We start from the raw sequence: 23,330 nt of genomic DNA, 5'->3' as shown, positions 1-23,330 counted from the left end.
AAATATATTTACTTGTTATTATTTATCCCCCACCTTTTCTACTTTTTTTTAAAACCATTTTATGTAGTATAGTTGCAAAGTGTGTAAGAATATTAAATAATAAAATATTATGTTATGCTGACTTGCTCTGAGGAGTTAATGAGCAGATTAATCAATGCAAAACGAGATGGGTTGCTGGGTTGTTTCATCTGTAACAGCTGAGTAAATGTACCTGTTCACTTTTTAATTTGTTATTATAATCATCATTTGACATAATCATCTTCAATCATTACAGTACTCACATTAAAACTTCCTCTCCTTCATTAAAACTCATTTTAGTTTAGTGGGTTTTATATGTCTTCACTTTTATATTATTGTTTTATTGCTTCTTTACCTGTGTTGCATTTAGTTGTATAGTTTTGCTTGTGTGTTTTATTGTACAGCAGTTTGGACAACATGGGTTGTATTTTTAAGTGTGCTATATATATATGTATTGTACTGTTGTACAAATACCCAGGTGTGTTTTCCCTCCTCTCTGTTTCTCTCTCTTCTGCTTCTTCTTCTTTCTCTCTCTGTGTGTTTGATCTGAAGTGTTTGATGAATAGCCTCAACTTCACGTCTGTACAGCCTCCACTTCCAGCTCTCCTGTAGTTAGAGCAGCGTGTTTTTGTGTCAGTGAAGTGTGACACTCACTCTAAAACACACACACACACACACACACACACACACACACACACACACACACACACACACACACACACACACACACACACACACACACACACACACACACACACACACACACACACACACACACACACACACACACACACTTCCCATTAATAAAAACGTACCCAAACTCTCTCACACACGTTACAACACTCGGGTGAATCTGACCTCACTTGTCACAAATGTCTAAAACCCAAAGTTGTTTTAACAAAACAAGGACAACAGTACACACACACACACACACTCTCTGTCACTGCCGGAGATGATGAGGCCTCCTCCTCCTCCTCCTCCTTTTCTCCTCTTCTCCTCCACTCTCCCTCTTTTTTCCTCTCCCTCTCCAGAAACACTCTGCTGAACCGTCAACAGTTTTGGGTTTCAAAGGGCCGAGGGCCGGGCGCTGCTGGATGAAGCTGATTGAGTCAATTTGTCGACATGATGGACGTTTTTGTGGCCTCGGCTCCTGCTCTCCTGCTGCTGACTGCAGGCTAAACTCCTCACACAGGCTTTCACACAACTGAACGACCGCTGAGCAGCAGAGAGGAACGAGCTGCCAGACTGTCTGGACTATGGGCTGGACTGGACCAGTGGGTCTGACAGGTTCCTGAATATGAACATGGATCATGTTTGCACTGCAAAAAATCAAAATCTTTCCAAGAATATTTGTCAAAATGTCTAATTTCTAGTCAAAACTCATCTCTTCCCACTTAAAATAAGACTCATTACCTAAAAATTAACTTGTTTTTAGATAATTTTCAGAACTGGTGCTAAATTTCATCCGTAGTTCCCAAAACTATACAACTATTAACATGAAAAGTGAAAGTCCATAAAGACAGAGGACCACATTTTCACTTGAAATAAGTAGAAAAATCTGCCAGTGAAAGCAAGTTTTTTTGAGCTTGTAATAACAAAGAAAAACTTGCTCCTCTATCAGATTTTTCTACTTAATTCAAGTGAAAATAGACTTGAAAGAAGTAAAAACGGTCTAAAAACAAGCTACTTTTTAATGTGATGAGTCTTATTTTAAGTATAATGAGATTTGTTCTGACTAGAAATGACATTTTGACTAGAAATAAGACAAATATTCTTGGTAAGATTTTGAGTTTTTGCAGTGTGTAATGTAGTGGACGGATGCAGAGTCGGCGACACCGGGAAAAACAAATGTCAGAAGAATTACAGACAAATACCAGAGAGATTTAAACGGCTGTTTCACTCACACCGACCTCCCTGGAGCTGCATGGGGAACTAATGACACTAATATCATCAGTTTCAAACTAAAACACTGTAAAAAAGTTCAAGTTAAATTCGGAGCTGGTGATGGCTCCAGGGAAAGAACCAGCTGGGAATAATCGAGTTGCATCTGTCAAGTTTTTGAGCATCCACCACATATTTCTACCTAATATTCAAACATATGTTGAATTCCCATATGTATATACAATAAACAAATACATTACAAATTGGAGCAATTTCATATACTGACCAATATATTATATATGTTTATATTTTAGTCATATGTGATACAAACGTGTCAATATTTGTAAATCAATTCATAGTATACACTCTCCTAAAATAGATGTTTCTAATCAGAATAAGAATCACTTGTTCATTGCCAAGTATGCTCATAAATACAAAGACTTTGCCCTGGTTTTAGGGTACAAACATATAACTACATCATAATAACAACATAAATAACATAAACATAACTCAGGCCCAGAAGGAACAAAAACACTCTTTAAATACATACAAAGGTACCAAAAATACCCTTTAAGCAAAAATACTGTCTAAAATTCGTGAGGAAATAACACAAATAACACATTCATATAATACATATAGACAACTACGGTAATACAGGCTCACTATTCAGCAGCAGGCTGCCTCCGCTAATGATGTCTGGTCTGTGGGGCATTTTCAAAAACTGGAGAATGACAACGCAAAGTGTTAAGTTGTGTGACCGGGTTATCAAGTGTACCGGGGGATCAACAAGTGGATTGCACAGACATTTAGAATCTCAGCATGAGAAATATCCCGAAGAAAGCACATACATAAGCCACGTAATTGATTTAAAAATGTTTAAATGAATGGTTTAGGAATCATTCAATGGTTTACTTAACATATTTCGTTTTTATAATTAAGTTCTGTAAAATATTGGTTTTATATAAGGGTTGCCTAACTTTTCAGAAGACAAGTCAACCTCACAGTGGCGCTAGGGTTAAAGTCAGTCACCAAGCTTCATCCTCTGGCACTGTGGATATTACAAGTATCTCTACAGAATTTCCTGCTATTAAATTTGATGATTTGTTGATATTTCGTCAGAAGTGAAGCAATAAAAGTGTGAAAGTATAAAGAGGCGTCTGTCCCGTCTCCAGGCTGTCTCCATAACTCCCCTGTATTTATAACAGCAGCAGCAGCAGAATCACATTTGTCGTTCAAGACGTCGTCCCGTCCCGTGGACCTGGCAGGTTGGAGCAAAACATTTTCATACGTAAAGTGGAGCTTGATAATTGGCAGAAGATCATAAAAACAAGGGGATGAAGATAATCATTATAATGATAACTATTATTATTATTATTATTATTATAGTTAACTAGAAAGCTGAAAGCAGCTGAACGCTATTGCTAAATGAGCTGAAGAAATTGTTAAAACAATGCTGAGTTAGCTGAAGAAACTGCTGGGGAAATGTTGAAAAAGGAGAATAATGTCTTTCTATGGGTGGGAAAGAAAGAAAGAAAGAAAGAAAGAAAGAAAGAAAGAAAGAAAGAAAGAAAGAAGCAAAAAGACAGAGAAATGGAGTAGAAGAAAGATAGAAGAAAAAGAGACAGAGAGGGCGATGATAGATAGAAAGTGGTAGATAGATAGAGATAGAGGGGGTAGAAAGAAAGAAGTAAAAAGGTTAGAGCAAAACATCTTCATATGTAAAGTGGAGCTTGATAATTGGCAGAAGATCATAAAAACAAGGGGATGATGATAATCATTATAATAATAACTATTATTATTATGATGATTATTATTATTACAGTTAATGAAATGAGTCCAGTCAGATGATCTGATTTCCTCCAGCTGGAAAAACAAAAAGCTGCTACGGCTGCATGTCCTCAGTCAACACCCGTTATCCTGCACCAAGGCCCTCTCAACAGTGTGTGTGTGTGTGTGTGTGTTGGTGTGTGTTTCACAAGGGCATACAGGGGGCAAAGCACCTGCATGGTGACTTTCACACTGCTGCGCCCACTCCTCACCATCTCCCGCCAAAAAATCCCCTTCTTTCAAGCTTCAGATGTTTTCATTCCTCCCCATGTTTCATGTGTGAAACGTCCGAGGAGTGAGGAGAAAACCCCTCCGTGTGTGTGTGTCAGTGTGTGTGTGTGTGTGCACTGCAAAAACCAAGGCCGTAATTACCATATGCATTGGGGGGGACACATCCCCCCCAATATTCAGATATGCTCAAAATGTCCCCCCCAGCTAGCTGATTAAAAAATAAAAAAGTATCCCATGTGTTAGCGAATTTACTGTACTTTTCGGACTATAGAGCGCACCTGTATATAAGCCGCACCAGCTAAATTTTAAAAGAAAATACATTTTGTACATATATAGGCCGCATTTGAATATAAGCCGCAGGTTTTCATGTTGTAACATGAGATATTTACACAGAAAGACAGTAGGAAACTGTGCAAGTCCGCTCGCTTTTCTGCTGTTTTGGTTACGCTCCTCTCGCCCATGTGCATTTGTTTACAATGAAGCCGGTTGAAAAATCAATAAATGGAGCGGTGGATAACGTTACATAACATCTATGATGTTACAGCGTGTATGTTTGTGTAGTCTTAACCATCATAAACAAAAGATTACGGGTTACGGAGCGCATTTGTGTTGCGGCTTATAGTCCGGAAAGTACGGTATTTATACAATATATACTGTATATATATATATATATATATATAAAGAGAGAGATTTGGTCCCCCCCAATGTTGCCTCCATGGTTAGGGCCTTGGCAAAAACCCAAATCTTACCAAGAATATTTGTCTTATTTCTAATCAAAATGTCATTTCTAGTCAAAACAAATCTCATTATACTTGAAATAAGACTCATCACATTAAAAAGTAGCTTGTTTTTAGACACTGTTTACTTCTTTCAAGTATATTTTCACTTGGAATAAGTAGAAAAATCTGGATTGATGGATCAAGTTTTTCTTTCTTATTACAAGCACAAAAAAACTTGCTTTCACTGGCAGATTTTTCTACTTGTTTCAAGCAAAAATGTGTTTGAAACAAATGAAAATGATCTAAAAACAAGTTAATTTTTAGGTGATGAGTCTTATTTTAAGTGAAAAGAGTTTAGTTTTGACAAGAAATAAGACAAATATTCTTGGAAAGATTTTGAGTTTTTGCAGTGTGCGTGTGTGTGTGTGTGTAACAGTAATGGAGGGCTCTAATGTGTCCTTTCATGTGTGTCAGCCACTGTAAGTCTGTATTAAGTTGTAATCCTGTTCTCAGGGGGCTGTTCAGCGCCCATAGGGGAGGTCTGAGTACGAGGAGGGGGGGTTTCATTGTCAGGTCAGTAATTATCAGATTTGCCAGGGCCCCAGCAGGAGCAGGACACACACACACACACACACACACACACTGAGAAAAACACACATCTTACATGAGCAGCAGCCCCCCGGCCAGCCGAGCCGAGGCTGAGCGAGGCGAGTCGTCAGTGGGACGAGTTGACAGACCGACCCCCCGGGGAAGACGATAGCCAGCGCCGCTCTGACAGCTGCTTAGTGGGAGATTCTGCCTGCTCATGCTCAGAAACACACACACACACACAGACACACTCACACACTAAGGAACAAACAAGACTGCATTAACACATCTGGATATATAAATCAAAATATTCAGTGTATACAAGAACATGCACATAGCAAGTAAAGTTTAAGTTAAGTAAAAGTGACGTAAAGTAAAAGATAAAGTTAGAGCTTCACTGAAGTAATGTGGAATTTAAGTGAAAGTTTAAAGGGATACGCCAACATTTTTTTTTCGTGTCTTACCTCACTCCCGAGTCCATGACCAGCAGATCCAACATCCAACACCATCCCTTCGACTGTGCGTGCAGTAACAAGGGAGATAGAGCCGTATCGCCTGTAATTAGCTTAGCTCAAACACTGGAAGTGTATAGGTAGTGTTAGCCTGCCTCCACCTAAAGTCGCTAATTTAGCTTAGCTCAAACACTGGAAGTGTATGGGTAGTGTTAGCCTGCCTCCATCTAAAGTCATCAGAGAAACTCTTCAGCAACTCTAAACGGACCGATCTTCGTCTCAGAGTTGACAAAACTCTCCGGTAAGGCATCTTGAGCGGTCAAATGCCGCTAACGGGACGAGATCGGTCAAAACAGGGGGTTCAAGCAAAGACGGTTTATTTTGGTTCAAGCTAGCTACATCGAGGGTAGGCTAGCTTCCTATTTCAAAGTAAAAGCACAAATTCTATCGTCATGTTTTTCTGTTTGTAAAGGGCAACGGGTGTTTTTATTTTGTGAAAGTAACCGGAAGTGCGTTGGTCACAACGGCTAGCTTGAGTAGCGCCGAATTCGTCCCAACAAAATTGTAAACAGCTGGTATTTAGACAAATTAACGACACACTGCTGATCTAAACGGCTACTTTCTCACCTAAACATGTTTGAAATGTGGATAAAGTGATGTATTTACAGAGTTTAGAGCTAAAATGAAATCAGCTTCTGACTGCTGATTTCGGCTCGGGTAGGAGGCAGGCTAACACTACCCATACACTTCCAGCGTTTGAGCTAAGCTAATTAACGACTTTAGGTAGGAGGCAGGCTAACACTACCCATACACTTCCAGTGTTTGAGCTAAGCTAATTAGCGACTTTAGGTAGGAGGCAGGCTAACACTACCCATACACTTCCAGCGTTTGAGCTAAGCTAATTACGGGCGATACGGCTCTATCTCCCTTGTTACTGCACGCACAGTCGAAAGGATGGTGTCTATCTGCTGGTCATGGACTCGGGAGTGAGGCAAGACACGAAAAAAAAATGTTGGCGTAAGACACACACAGACACACACACACACCTGGGTCCGGTCAACAAAATGAAACAAACGTCAGAGACAATAAACAATTAACAACAATAAAACACAGATTGTGTCTCTTTGGTCTCTGTGAACCACCGGACTGAAGGTCACTGACCATGTGGTCCCATCGGTCCTGGTCCAGGTCCATCCGAGTCCGCCTCCTCTTGACTTCCTGCCTCCTTTCTACTCTAAACAACACACTGAACAACTCAGTAAACAACACATTGAACAACGCATAAACAACACATTAGTAACCTATTAGGTAACACACAGCTTCTGTTGGAGGTGAATTAGGCTACCAATAACTCTGCGATTACAAATGATTTATAAATGTTTATTTCTTGTTTAAAACGTATTTAAATCAATTAGGAAAAATGTTTTATAGGCAAATTTTCTTACATTGGTGCTGGCTCACTATTTGGCAAGATCAAATGAGTGCTTTCTACTCAATGAGCTTTATGAATGATGATGTGGTTTACAATTTACATTAATCAGTTTATTTGATATCTTTCCGATTAAAGCAGAAGTAAGTGATATATTTGTGTTAATATAAGTCTTAAATAGTTATATCTTCCAACAGCAATCACTTACATAGAGTGTTTGGACTGAAACACGGGTCTCTCAGTCCCTCTGCTCTGCTCTGAGCCGAGGAGAAAACATTTATCGTATCCTACAGTTTTTATCCAATGAGGAGAGAGAATGGCATGCAGGGCTGTGTGTGCAGCCAAGGAACGCCGTGAATGTGGTGACGTAGGGACGAGGACTGTTATGGTGCGTTCAAGGAAACTCGTAACTCGTGTTTTTCCGACCTGTGAAGTCGTATCAGTTCGATCTGGTACGAGTTCACGGGTCGGAAGTTACGAGTGGCCGTTATAGTGACTTTCACAGGTAAAACAGGTCGGAAAAACACGAGTGGGTTGCCTGAAACGCTACAAAGTCGTAAGTTGTGACTTGAAGCTGTAATTTACGGTTTCAAAAGCCTGCCTGGAACGCAGCATTAGCCAAAACGACCGGATCGCTTACTTCTGCTTTAAGATAAAAAATGTGGTAACCTTTATATTAAGTACAGTACACACTAATAAATACTGAATTCATCATTTATAACACATGAACACTCATCAGTATGTAGTTTATAAAGACAGTTAAACATGTTTTACTCATCACTGATAAGCACTAACTGTATTTATAAACTACATACTAATGTGAGTATGTGTTATAAATGAAGAATTCAGTATTTATTAACACTTAACGAATCCATACTGTATATATAACTAATTTTATCTTATGATACATAGATTTATTATTTGAATCTGTTTTTTTATTTTTATTTTTATTTATTCTATGCATATGTTTGCACTGAAGGAGCAGCTCTATTCTATTCAATTCTAACTGTATTTATAAACTACATACTAATGAGTACTCATGCGTTATAAATGAAGAATTCAGCATTTATTAATGCTTAACTAATGCTTAATAGTTTGTACTTATTATAAAGTGTTACCAAAAATGTGTCCAATTAACAAACAGGTTGTGTAATGAAGCAAATGAAAATCCATGATGAGGCTTTACAACATTACAGATAAATGTGGGATCACTGTTTGTGTTAATTGTGTTGTAACAGCTTATAAATGGCTTATAAAGTGGTAACAAGCTAATAAATAAACAAATTATAGGGGAGTGGAATCAGTCTGAGTAGTAAACAGAGATAAGATCATAACCTGCTTTTAAAGGGACATGTCGCCATGTGTCTCCATTGACAGTTAATGGGGTGTGTTTTGTCAGCGGCCATACGTCCATTTCCTGCTCTGTCAAACGCGAGCGCACAACAACTTGTCAACACAGTAATTTACACGGCTAAGCTCAAAGATCAAGACCTACGGAAAGTGTAGGTTGTGCTGCACGTGTGCGTCTGTGAGTGTGTGTATCTGACTGCACACACTGCAAAAACCCAAAATCTTTTTATTATATTTGTCTTATTTCTTGTCAAAATGTCTCATTTCTAGTCAAAACTAAACTCTTTCCACTTAAAATAAGACTCATCACCTAAAAATTAAATTGTTTTTAGATCATTTTCATTTGTTTCAAACGAATTTTCACTTGAAATAAGTAGAAAAATCTGCCAGAGTTTTTTGTGTTTGTAATAAGGAAGAAAAACTTGCTCCGTTGTCAGATTTTTCTACTTATTTCAAGTGAAAATCTGCTTGAAAGAAGTAAAAAGTGTCAAAAAAAAACAAGCTACTTTTTATTATGATGAGTTTTAGCTTAATTATAATGAGATTAGTTTTGACTAGAAATGACATTTTGACCAGAAATAAGACAAATATTCTTGGAAAGATTTTGAGTTTTTGCAGCGCACGTACACACACACACACACACACACACCTTCTCTGCCTTGTTGGACTGTGTGCTGAGTGTGGGTGATCTCTGACAGGAAGTGATCCGTGTTACTGCGAACACATCAACAAACAGGACCTGGGTCTGTGAGGACGAGGAGGAGGAGGAGGAGGAGGAGGAGGGAGGTGGCTGGGGGTCAGAGGTCAAAGTGGGAGGGGCCTGTTGAGTGACAGCCTTTAGGAAGCAGCGTGTCTGCTGTTTGTTTGACCAGAGGCCCGTCCTGTCATCGGGCCTCAGCTCCGGAGTGGAGACGATGAAGACGATGAAGACGAGGAGGAGGAGGAGGAGGAGGAGGAGGAGGAGGACGAAGGTGATCTTTGTGTCTGTCAGTTTCTGCTCAGGGACACACGACGTAACATCATTCATATCTTTACCACAGACTCATGGTCCATTAGAAGGAAGTACAATATGAAACAAAAAGACACAGATTACTAAAATAATATAATTAAAAAAACAAAAAATAATTCAAAGGGATAGTTCAACATTTTGGCAAATTGGCCCATTGCCATAATCCCTATAGTCATAGCAGTAGGTTCGTTACCTTTAATTGTCGGTGCAAGCTGTTTTTAGAATGGCGGAGCAGAGCCGTGAGCTGCTCAGAGCTACGCTACGGAGGCTCATGGGATTTCTTGGTTTCCCTCATCAAACTCATCAAATACACAATCCAACAACTCCACAACGCTCTGGTGGACAAGTTGTGACCTGCACATTCACCACGCTATGAGATAATAACACAACGTTACCAGACAGAGTTGTTTTAGAGGAAAATTCATGCAAAACCGCTGATGCGCGTTGCCTTCAGGGACAGTTTTTCATCAAGCAGACTCTGCATTTACCTCTACAACAACTCTGTCTGGTAACTTTCTGTTATTATCTCATAGCGTGGTGAATGTGCAGGTCACAACTTGTCCACCAGAGCGTTTTTGGAGACATTTATATTATATTTTTATTACAGCCTAAACAGTCCTGTATTGAATTTGCCTGGGGCGCGCTGTCACATTCACGCGACGCACGCCTAAATGAAGTTGTTTCCAGTAAACTCTGGACTATCTCCCTTCAGGACACTTGGATTGCAGCGGACGAGCAGTGTGGAGAAATATTAAATGGTTTTTGTGTAGTTTTATGGATGTTTTTGTGTCGGGCGCTATTACTCTCATATAAAGTTTTCGTTGGACTACGAACCGGCCTCCCGGGTCTCCAGATGCACTTTGAGGAATAAAAAACTACTCTGGAGTATTCATAAGCATGAGGGTGAGTCAACAACGACTGAATTTCATTTGTTTTTGGTGAACTATTCCTTTTAATGTGCAGTCACGTTATGCAGATGCAGATGCAGCCTCGTTGTCTCCCTGAACCGTGTGAGTGCACGGGGTCTGACTGATGGCCTCATTGTTGCCATGCCAGCCAGCCGGCCGCTGTCAAGGTTACCGACTCTGAGAACAGTCGGCTCCTATTTTTGGGTCTTCAGGGTCTTTCTGAGGGGAACTGACCGCGGCCTTGCCAGCGACTGATGGGAACTGGATCGTGTGTGTGTGTGTGTGTGTGTGTGTGTGTGTGTGTGTGTGTGTGTGTGTGTGTGTGTGTATGTGTGTCCTTAACTTGGCATTCAGTGCTGAGACACACAAGTTAAAAACACCACGCACTCATGTCAACAACGTCAGGAGGAAGCTGCAGATTCTCTCCACCAGAGGACGACGTGTTTTCAGACCAGGAACGTTCGGCTTCTGAAAGTCAAATATCAGAAATATTCAACGACCAGAAGGTGATCGAAGATTATATACTGTATTTATGACGTTTAAAAAGATGTAAAGAACAATGTAAAGGTGCCAAAAGTTTAGAGTTTCAGTTTAAGGTTGGAGGCAGCAGCTTCATCAACGACATTTAGGCTGAAAAGAAAAACATTTGTCAACTCAAGACAGAAAAAAGTAAAAAAAAAACAAAAAAAAAAAACAATGAATAAACAGTCAAACAAAATAAAAACAGAAAGAAAAGTAACAAAAATAACAAAAGAAAATTGATTGAGAATTAATAAATAATTGCACAAAACTTGTGAATAAAAGACAGTAAATGAAAACAGAGTTAAGAAATTTGAAGAAATGTTTAAATGTCACATCAGAAATCTGGATTATTTCCATTCGATACAAATGTGCAGAGAAAATATGTTTTAAAAAATGTCTTAAACCTTTTATAAGGCACTCATTTAAGAGTTTGTTTTTTACTTCTTTAATATTTGTGAAAATGTTAGTTTATTATTATTATTTTAAAACAAATTTTTGACGGAACGTTACCAGACAGAGTTGTTTTAGAGGTAAATACAGAGACTGTTGATGAAAAACTGTCCCTGAAGGCAACGTGCATCAGCAGTTTTGCATGAATTTCCCTCTAAAACAACTCTGTCTGGTAACGTTGTGTTATTATCTCATAGTGTGGTGAATGTGCAGGTCACAACTTGTCCACCAGAGCGTTGTGGAGTTGTTGGATTGTGTATTTGATGAGTTTGATGAGGGAAACCAAGAAATCCCATTAGCCTCCGTAGCGTAGCTCTGAGCAGCTTGCGGCTCTGCTCCGCCGTTCTAAAAATAGCTTGCACCGACAATTAAAGGGACAACGAGGAGTTTTGGAAAAGTGAAGCGTTTTCACACTACATTTATGAGCCTCCGCGCACCGTATAATTCTTTGACCGGCGCAAGACGGACTCATGTTTTCATTCATCAAGAATTAAAGTCAGAGGTTCAAAGAGGTTCAGTTACCGTCGTAGTTCCGACCATAAACGGTGATTCGGCGGCGTTATTCTCATGACTCGCCACGAAACCGAAAGTAAAGAAACGCTGGTCGGCTCGACCAGCATTTCCGCCACCACTAATAATAACAAAATAACGATAGAGATAAAACTATATATTTATCGAAAATGGGCCCATTAACAAGTGTGGGTAGCGGAGATTCATCCACATTAACGTGAGACTTTTTTATAACCAAATAGAAACTCCTCGTTGTCCCTTTAAAGGTAACAAACCTACTGCTACTATGACTATAGGGATTATGGCAATGGGCCAATTTGCCAAAATGTTGAACTATCCCTTTACAACTGAAGCCACAAATTGGGACCAGTATCATCCGGGTTTGGATGGTGGAGACCTTGAATCCTCCTGGTGCTGCATCCGCCGAGCATCTGACAAGGCTGCAGCTGCAACTGAGTGTGTGTGTGTGTGTGTGTGTGTGTGTGTGTGTGTGTGTGTGTGTGTGTGTGTGTGTGTGTGTGGCCCCTGAACTACCCCCCCTCACCCCCCCATGTCTATTTTTCCGTGTAGTTTACTGTCCCCAACCAAACATTTTGGGGAAAAGGCATTTCTTCCTTGGCAGTCCTGGTGTGGGAGCGTTTTATTTACAGCGTTGGCGTGTGATGGAGGAGCCGCGCCGTCTCTCCCAATAACAGATTGTCATTTTGACGGCGACGCCACAGGGAGAGCGAGCAACAGCCTGAGTCCGTCCCAATGAAACTCTGTTTACTGGCTGCGAGGTCACGAGGCCGCCGCAGAGAGAGCACACGCATGTAAATAAACCCCATGTTTCACCCTCGTTGCTGCATGCCTCCCATGTTTGTTACCATATTTGTGTTTAATTCGTATTTTTGTGTCGTTAGAGAGAGACAAATATCTAAAAAAAAAAAATCCTGTGAGTTTCTTAATTAATCACGTAAACGGCGGCCCGAACGAACGGAGGAAATGTACGTGATCGATCATCATCGCTTGTCCGGGCTCATTAGCGCGTGTATGTCAGCGAGGATACATGGGAGTTTTAAAGTGCCACCGCAGCACAATAAATCAGAAACAACATGTAGTCTATAGATAGATTCATGTAAACCTACAGTCATTACAACACGCACACACACACACACACAACTTGACAACTTCCTTTCACATGAGTTATTGCCACTCCACAATAGCTCCAATAATAGTTTCCCATCTCTGCAGCGACCCCTCCCTGACCCCCTCGCTCCACATCGCCTCTGGTTTCATTCATACCAACGAGGCAGCAAACAGCAAACAGAGCCGAGTGGGAGCGGGGGCCGAGACCCTGGACTCAACGTCCCGGACGAAGGAGACGAGAAGTAAAACCTGTTTAATACGATAAATATTATAAAAGTTCAACTTCAGATTCAGAGGTTTCCTCCTGTGACACAGCCGGCAGTTATTTAATCAAATGAATCAAAGAAAGACGTTTTTTTATTGATGTTAAATCTACAGGTGCTTTTTCTTTGACAAAACCTTGTGCCTACATTACCCACAATGCAACTGGATCAGTGACAAATCCAGGTGTATTACAATGCGGTTCAATTGAACTGGGAAAACTGGGAAAGTCAGAAGAACCTCATCAACCCCGACTATGAAATCCAAGATAAGGAAGTTTAAAAATAAGAGTTTACTCAACACTCTACCTCTCTTCTCAAAAAACATGGTGCCCATTTCACTCACAATGCAGTTTGACCACCGATAGATTTGTGATTGGCATCATCATTAGCCAGTATTGACGTCCAGTTATGAGTTAGTAACAATGAAAAAAGTCTTTATTGTATTATTGTTGTTAGCATTGCAAGCTAACACAAGCCGCTAACACACTACTGATAGGTTGAAATAGAAGCTGTACAATAGTAGTAGCTAGCCTAGGACTAATGTTACAACACAAAAACACAAATAAAGACAAAGTGGCCGTGAAACCGCATTGTGTTTCAGCGTCACCTCAGAGTTGAGGCTTACAAGGTAGAAAAACAAACATGTAGGCCTACGTTGGAAAAATGGGCGTTTCCTACTTCCTATAACAAAATGAAGATATAATGATGTCATCGTTTTAGATGTTAGATTTCAATCCAAGCAATTTATGTTTTTAAAAAGCCGTACAAACTTACTACAAAAACATGTAGCCCAATGGAAAGCCAATAGCCATAGCCGCTGCTAGCCGCTGCTAGCGATATTATTTTGATAAAAACACTCTGGGTGGTTTGTAGACAAACAGTGGAAGAAAATGTCCACAGATAGGAATTGAACAGTACTCTGACTTTAATGTGAAAAAATTAGGAGAGAAATAAAATAAACAGTAAAATTACAGAGTGTTCTTGATGCGAGTAGCAGCCATCTTGAAATTTTGTGTCTAGGCTGATGGGAATCGTCCCACTTTTTGAGTTGGGGATCTTTGACTTCAGGGGGAGCACTGGCATCTGTTTTGCTGTTGTTTTTGTCCTGGTTGTTTTTGTTTAATCTCGGGTTTTGATTGTTACAGCTCTAATGTTAAATGTTCTTTAATTATAATACAGTTTAGTTATAATACAGGAGCATTAGTTGATGTTGTTTAGTCTTGCTGATGCTGGTGCATGCGTATCTAGAAGTGATTGCGAGAGGTGGGAACTTGAGTTGGAGGACAGAAACTTCTTATTGGCTACTCATTTGCTTTGATGTCTATGGATATTCTTATCTATATTCTAGATAGATAGATAGATAGATAGATAGATAGATAGATAGATAGATAGATAGATAGATAGATAGATAGATAGATAGATAGATAATATTTTGTGACACAATTAAAAAAAAACACCTGTCAAGTTTATATTTTATATTTTAAAGCAAATATATTTTGTATTGTATTGTGGGTTGTTGAGTGAATCTGTCTCCATGGTGACAAAATATGTTAAATCTATGTTAAATCACAGACGAACGTGATTGTTCGTGTTGTCTGTGTTGTGAACATACTGTAGGACCTCATTTCAACTTTTCCTTTTGAGAGTTAAACAGGTGATTTGTGAACTGTTGACAAACTGAAGGTGAAGATCAGTAAAAGCCGCAGGAACACACAGAGTTATTGTTGTTTCACACTGAGTCGCTCTAAAGCTCAAAATTCAGAGAGATTTCCATTTCACTTGTGGTTTTGATTCTGAGGCTTTTTAAAGGGAGTGTTTGTGGAGCTTTCATTCACTAATTATTCCTCACAGAGCGAAACCTTTCATCTCTAATCTCTATCTTTTTTTTCTCTGTCAGTGCAGATCTGGCTGGAAAATCCAGGATGACACTCACTGAGAATAAAAAGCAGCAGCAGCAGCTTGAGCTCTGAACTTTGATTTACTCTACTTGTTGTTGTGTGATAAACAGAAGCCACAGAGTCTGAGGGAGTGTTTGGGGATGTGAGACGAGTAAACAGCAGTGATCCGTGGCTCGTTCCAGCTCTTTGTTTACGGTGCCAAACCACACGTTCACAGAGACACTCGCAACTTATCATAAAAATATGAGTTTGATTATATACATATATGTAGCTAATCGCTAACTTTGGTTCAATAGGCTACATCCAATTGTTTTTACATACGTTTTTTTATTCTGCTATTCTATTCACTTTAGATTCTTTAAAAAATCTGTTTTCACTTTTCGTATAAAGTATTTTGTAAATATTATAACTATCATGATCGTTGTTATTATAACTATCATTATGGGTAATGTGAACATTGGAGCAGGAACAGTCACAGTCTTGTTATTGTTGTAACTCACGTTGTTGTTGTTAATTGTCAGTTGATAAACAGATTAGAGTTAACAGTCTAATAGTCCTATACAGCTTCCTCCATGGTGGCCATCTTGGAAATTGTAATCAGGGTTTAAGTTCAAGTTTTCTCCAGTTGTAATGGAAAAAATCGATGTTTTCCCATTAAACCTTGGAGGTCACATTTTCCCAGAGTTCCCAGTCGGCTACGATGTCAGAAAACGTAGAGGAACTTCGGTAAAAACAATCCAGGATGGTGCGTTGGATTTAAGGTGACCAGATTTCTGAAATGAAAATCGGGGACATTTTCAGCGTGGTGGTCAAAATTCAAATGTTATTGTCATTATGAAATAAATAACAGGGGCAATTACATGTTACAGTAACACTCTGTGACAGTCTGACTGAAACAATAAAACCTAAAGAATTAAGTTACTGTAACCAACCATAATGGCGACAAGTGTCCAGATGTTACAGTAATCAAGTGTATTTTATTACACAAGAAGCAGCAGGTGACACCCGACAGTGAGTTTTCATGTTTGATCAAAAGAAAAAATCCCTGACTGCTATCAACACTACAGCTGACCACTACATCACACACACACACACACACACACACACACACACACACACACACACACACACACACACACACACACACACACACACACACACACACACACACACACACACACACACACACACACACACACAAACACACACACACACACACACACACACACACACACCTGCTGGCTGAGTCTGGTTGGTCTTGGGGGAGTTTTCCCTCCACATCCGGCGACAGCTGAGCTCCGGTCGGTTCCTCAGCTCCTCGGTGCAGGAGAGATGATGAGGAGGAAGAGGAGGAGGAGGAGGAGTAGAGGTACAGGTCAGGATTTCATCTGATGGGTCAGAGATTCAGTAATAACAGAGAGAAAGAGAAACAGAGAGGTCAAAGGTCAGAGGTCAAGTTCAGAGCAGCAGCTTCGTTGTCTTCGGTGTGAGGCAACGTCTCTCTCTTTGGCTTCGTTACAGTTTGACAGCTGCTGTTTCAGGAAGTAGTCTACACCCGTCCAACAACCCTTCAGATCACAGCTGCATCGCAACGGAGAAATCAGGAAAATATTTAGGGGAGGGGGGCTCCTGGTGGCCCTTTATTCTAGGGCACGTTTGCAGTGATTTTTATAAACCTCAAACCTGGATTAATTCAATCTAATATGAGCTCTAATCTAAGTTTAATAAAACTACATTTAAAAAGAGTATATCCAGGTTTAAGCTTGCACCATTTCGAATTACGTAAACTCAGTTTAGTGCTTTAAGTGTTTAAGTGAGTTTAATCAACAGGGATGAGTGTGCAAACCAAAACTGGAGTTAAATTAATAAAAACTTTAATAAATATATTAATTAAAAACATCACGTGTTGCTTGTTTGCTAGAAACAATTCAACAAAATAGGATTAAATTTAACCTTTGACTTAAGTTAAAACTAAACTGAGATTAAATTTAACTTTTTTTTTTACAGTATAAACCTAAACCAGGATCTTAAACCTGGATTAAACGTTAAACCTTATTGGTTTTGATCAAGACTTGGACAGTTCAGGGAACATCTGTAAACTGTTTCATCCACACTTCAGAAAGTTCAGTGGTGGTGTAGTACTGTATATTTAGCTCTGCATGTCGTCTTTTCCTGCGCTTTTTTTTTTCAGGAGAAAGTCAGTGCTCAATCCATTGTTAACCCCGGAGGTGAAAGTTAACCTTGAACCTTGTTGCGAATTCAGCTACTTTGGTCTATGTTTTAGGCCCTGTCCACACGAATACGCGGCTTCACTGAATCCAATCTTTTTCTTAATCGTTTTGAAAAAAATCTCTGTAAACACGGCATCATTTCCAGAAATATCTGCGTCCACATGGATCCACTGAAAACGACCCAAAACGCTGTAGTTCATACTCTAGGCGTGTGTGGAGCATGTGGCGCTGTAGAGAAGTGAGAAGTTTCAGAGTTATCCGTGGCTTCTCTGAGTTATGGGGGGGTCCGCGCAGCAGTATTTGTCCATATAATGGTTGTCAATGGATACCAACTTTCTTCGTCCAAAAAGACACACCAAAAAACATCCAAATACCTCCATAGTGCTCGTCTGTAATGTCCCTCTTGTATTGAAGCCCCAACATGAGAAACTGTTCCACCGGTCAGAGCAGTGAACTGAGACACTGGGAGCTTCCGCTACAGACAAGTTTAAATCATAGACTTATTTAATTTTTTTCAGAACAATTTCTCATGTCGGGGCCTCAATACAAGAGGGACATTACAGACGAGCAGTATGGAGGTATTTGGATGTTTTTTGGTGTGTCTTTTTGTTACGAAGAAAAGTGAGCCTCGTTCTCAACCGTTATATGGACAAATACTGCTGCGCCGAGACCCCCTGTAACTCAGAGAAGCCACGGAGGACTCTGAAACTTCTCCCAGCCCTTAGTCCACATGAGGGTGAGTAGATAATGAGTGAAATTTGAATTTTGGGTGAATTATCCCTTTAAGACAGAGAAGAAGACGGGAAGTCCTCGCTGAAATTCAATAGAAGAATTAGTCCCCCACTGTATTAAACTCAAACATGGGATTAAATGTTGACAGGGAGTCGTGTCAGAGTAAATATGATGATCAGTGATGATTAAACAGGCAAGATTCAGCCGCAGCATCTGAGCGACCCGATGATAGTTGGCCGTTGTTGTTACGTCCATAGACCGTGTAGCTGCTGTAGCGGTGTGTCTCAGGTAGAGCGGTGGGGGGCATGACATCATCGTTTCAGAAAAAATCAGTTTTGGCCGTCCAGACGAAAACGCTGGGGCGGCGTTTTCAGATTTTCCCACTCTGGGACCCGTTTTCAAAAAATACCGTTTTCACCCCCCGAAAACGCCGGATCCGTGTGGACGCGATTGTTAGTGGGTTTAAATGGGGTTTTTTGGCCAGTGGGAAAAGCGTATTACAAACCTGCAAACACCACAGAACTCTAGGGTTCGAACCCAGAACCTTGCTGCTCTATGAGCCGACAGTGTGGACCCACTGTTCCACCGTGACGCCCTATACAGAGAACATAAGTAAGTGTGATATGGATTCGGTGCAAACGGCCGCAGGTCAAACTCCTGAACTTTAGGATGCTGCATTGGAGGCGTTCAGGGAACATCTGTAAATTATAGTATCATCTACTGGTAATCCTCGTAGGTGTTTACTAGCCTGACAAGTCAGACTATATCATTAAAACGTCCAGTCTGGCAACGACCGGTAGACCTCGGCTCAATCCAGGGGGCGGGATGAAGGCTGTCTTTCAAACTGCCTCTGCACCAATAGGGTAGCGCTACGACCAATCAGAGCAAAGAGCAGGATGACGTTAGCCTGACAAGCCAATTAAAATGTATGTCGTCATGGCGTTAAGCCGCCCAACGACTCTCTAAACAGATAGAGCGCTGTGATTGGTGAACACAAACGGTGTTCGAGACTCAAAAAGTTCCTATGGCTCCTTTCTAGACCCACCTACGGAGCAAAGAGATTTGCTGCCGCTAGGGTGCAGCTAGATTTCTAGGCTAGGTGTTTAGTGTTTGTGTCTTTAAACTTTGACCCTACAGGGCCACCATAGAAGTGTGTGGTTGTGTTTGTGACGTCAGCAAAAACAAATGTGAGTCAGCAACTGTAAGAAGAAAAAAAAAGAGGAAAAAAAAAGAAACTGTAACAACAAATCAACTCACACACGTGGTTCAAGAAGACGCCACCAGCATGTTGGTGACTGGCACGCACACACACACACTTTGCTGCAGAGGGAAGCGTGACCCCGGGCGCCGCCGCTCGTTGTCAGAACAACATGGCCGACACTTCCTGACGTGACATTCCTGTCCAGCGAGAGAGAAGGTTGTCATGTTTACAGCCACACACACACACACACACACACACACACAGAGCAGCAAGGACAGGCCTGTACATGACGTGAGTGTGTGTGTGTGTGTGTATGTGTGTGTGTGTGTGTGTGTGTGTGTGTGTGTGTGTGTGTGTGTGTGTGTGTGTGTGTGTGTGTGTGTGTGTGTGTGTGTGTGTGTGTGTGTGTGTGTGGACATCGAGCCCCGCCCACCACACACTGGCAAACATGTCAATCAAACCGTCAGCGCTGCAGCACTGCTGGCTCCTGTCAAGGCTTCAAACTACACAGGCTCGTTTCAGTGTGTGTATGTGTGTGTGTGTGTGTGTGTGTGTGCAGCAGACACCTTACCTCTGCTATGATTAGACCTGCAGAATCATTCCACAGATATATTAGCTGCTTAATCCTCCGAAGGTCACAGAGGTCACACACACTCACACACACACACACACACACACACACACACACACACACACACACACACACACACACACACACACACACACACACACACACACACACACACACACACACACACACAGTTACACACACACAATGCAGCATGAGAAACTTGAGAGACAGAGAGGGCGTTATTAAGATGTTATTATACGTATATCCAAATATATATGTCATATATTTCTATGTATTATTGTTGCATTGTGTATGTATAATGTATAATAATAATGTATTTTATATTATATGTTTTACAGCAATGAGAGTTATTGTGACTGAAAAGAATTACTTTATTATTAAAGACGACACTAAAGTATCTGAACAGAGACTACGGCTCAAACTTTATTAAAACAGAAATAAACACATGAATAAAACAAAAAAAAAGAAAGAATATTCTTCAGTTTCTAAACTAATATATTGCAATAAGGTCACACGATGTGTTCAAGTCCTGTTTGAAGGTTATGAATATTTTTCTTCCTTTGTTCGTTAAGTAAAATGTTAAAAGTTGTTCATGTAAAAGTTTGAAATAAACAGTCAAAAAACATAATAATAAATTATGATAAATATTGTATCTTTATTAAAATACTACTTAAAAGTAGAATTATTTGTTTTTTTGTACAAACTTTTATAAAAGAATATTAGTCAAAATAAAACGTAACAAAGAAAACTGAAGTTTCCTTAACTTTTATTTTTATTAATTCATGCTAACACATGACTTATTGTTGTGTTTCAGAAACGTTTACAATAGGATTATTGAGTGATTTTCACACAACTGAGGCTGAAATTTTATTATTTTACTTATTTGTGCTTCAAATCTTTAGAAAAAACATATTTACACCTTTAGATCTATGTTTTTTTTAATGAAATATATAAAATGTGGTTCACATTACATATACAATTGTCCCGTTTCTGTTGATTAAAGGATTTTAAAACTAAAGTATAACAGTGATTCTTGAAAACATTGTTCGCCTGTTCAATTGTATAATAATAATAATAATTGTAAAATTAGACAGTTAAACACTTGAACAAAAATATAAAGTTGCAGATTGAATATTATTTCTAACTTTATTTAAAAAATCTGTTTAACATTTAAAAACAGCAGCATTTTAATCTCTTTAAACACTTTTTAAAATAAACATGATCAATTTCATGTATTTATTTACATAATTAACATTATTATTAAGAGTTCCTGCAGGTTCCTGAGGGTTTTAAACGGAGCTGTTTAAACTTCATTAAAGAAAAAACAACGGTGAGAAGCTTTTGTAGTGTGTATTGTTAAACACACACAATGGAGCCCACACACACACACACACACACACAGAGATAATGAAGTGTCAGGTGAGAGCTCATTACAAGCCTCTACAGCTAATTACATGTCCAACAGGATCATTAGTTGATTCAGTGACTGAGTTACAGCATCAGGTTCAACTGAGGAAACACGACGCCACAACACACACACACACACACACACTGCACACACACACACACACACACACACACACACACACACACACACACACACACACACACACACACACACACACACACACACACACACACACACACACACACACACTGCACATAGGCTACAGTACAACCCTTCACACACAGCCCTAGGTTCTGTCCTGCTTATGACACACACACACACACACACACACACACACACACACACACACACACACACACACACACACAGACACACACACACACACACACATATTTTTTTCCTTGGTACAGTCACATGACGACTTCAGGTTTTTATAGGAAACTACAACATCATCAGCACAGAGATGGAGAAAGAGGAAGAGGACGGAGAAACATCAGAGGCCTGAAGTTAAAAAGAAATCAGTGAAACAGGAAATAAATTAAATAACCTGTGTCTGTGTTTAACAAAGTGTGTTTTAGTTTGTTTGTTTTGCAGCTTTAATACAACTTTTTAATACACGTCGTATATATATTTTTATCATTATTTTTCACATTTTGATCAAATGTTTTTAAGTTTCCTAGGAGCTGTTTGGTTGAAAAAGGAACAAAAATGTAGATTTTTATGGCAAATTTAAAAGTTTTTCCTATCATATGAAATGATAAATTTCAATTTTCAATTTTATTTATTGAAGATATGGGACATAGGCTATTAATGTACATTTATAATGTAAATGTGAATGAGATTATTTCCATCTCTGTTTGTCCCATTGGCGATAGAAAAGTTAGATAGAAAAACAGGACAAAGAACCAAAAAGGTCCAAAGAAAAACGGTTTTTATCATCAAATGAAAGTTCACTCGTCTCAACTTTTTCTTTAGCTTGATGGAGACTCTAATGAAGGTCAATCAAACTGTAATAAGAAAGAAAGAAAAACTTGCTCCACTATCAGATTTTCTACTTATTTCAAGTGAAAATATGCTTTAAAATGCCTTTTTAATGTAAATATGAATGAGATTACAGCCATGTTTCCATCTCTTGTCCTGCATAGAAAAACAGCACAAAGCTCCACCAGTTAGAAAGAAAAACTGTTTTCATCATCAAATGAAACTTAACTTGTCTCATCTTTTTATGTAGGAGACAAACTGAGTCTGGATCTAAATCTCAAACACGGAGCTTCAGGAACCCCCCCCCCCCCCCCCCCCAGCTGCTGATCCCGGGTCAGAGCCTGTAAACGTCTTCGCCCTGGAAGTGAAAGTGAAAGTTAATGGCAGGAAACTTCCCTGAGAAGCAGCAATAAACATCCCACCGCCCCCCCTCACCCCCCTCCTCCACCCCGCTGCTGTCATCCCGGGGGCGTAAGGATGACAAACGGCGGAGCAGCGGCGGTGCAGGGGGCCCTTGACCCCCCCTCCTCCCCCTCCCTCCCGGACTGTGGAGCAGAGACTTCCCAGCTGTGAGCCTCGATATGCCCAGACCCCCTCCCCTCCCTCCACGGTGTGTGTGTGTGTGTGTGTGGGGGGGGGGGGGGGGGGGGGGGCTCTGTTGGCTGGTCTCTATAGTGATCTATAGCCGGTGTCCATCCGGCCAGAGGCGGCCGCTCCGCTCCGGTGTTGATCCTGATCCAGGAAACAGACCCCTTCCTCCGGCTAAACACCGCAGCGCCGCCCGGGGCCGCAGCGGCTCAGCGCGGCCGCAGAGAGAGAGGAGAGACTCCTCGGCCTCGGTCATGCAGGGGGGGGGGGGGGGGGGGGGGGGGTAACTGGCAGGTCAACGCGCACGGGCATTATTCGACACTCCTCCTCATTTGCCTCAATCTGCCTTTTCACGGACAGGACAGCCATCAAAGAATGGAACAAGCTAGAGAACCTCCCACCCTGAACCTATGG

Source organism: Trachurus trachurus, assembly GCF_905171665.1.
Source record: "Trachurus trachurus genome assembly, chromosome: 1".
NCBI lineage: Eukaryota > Metazoa > Chordata > Actinopteri > Carangiformes > Carangidae > Trachurus > Trachurus trachurus.
Note: the sequence above shows the minus strand (reverse complement) of the source record.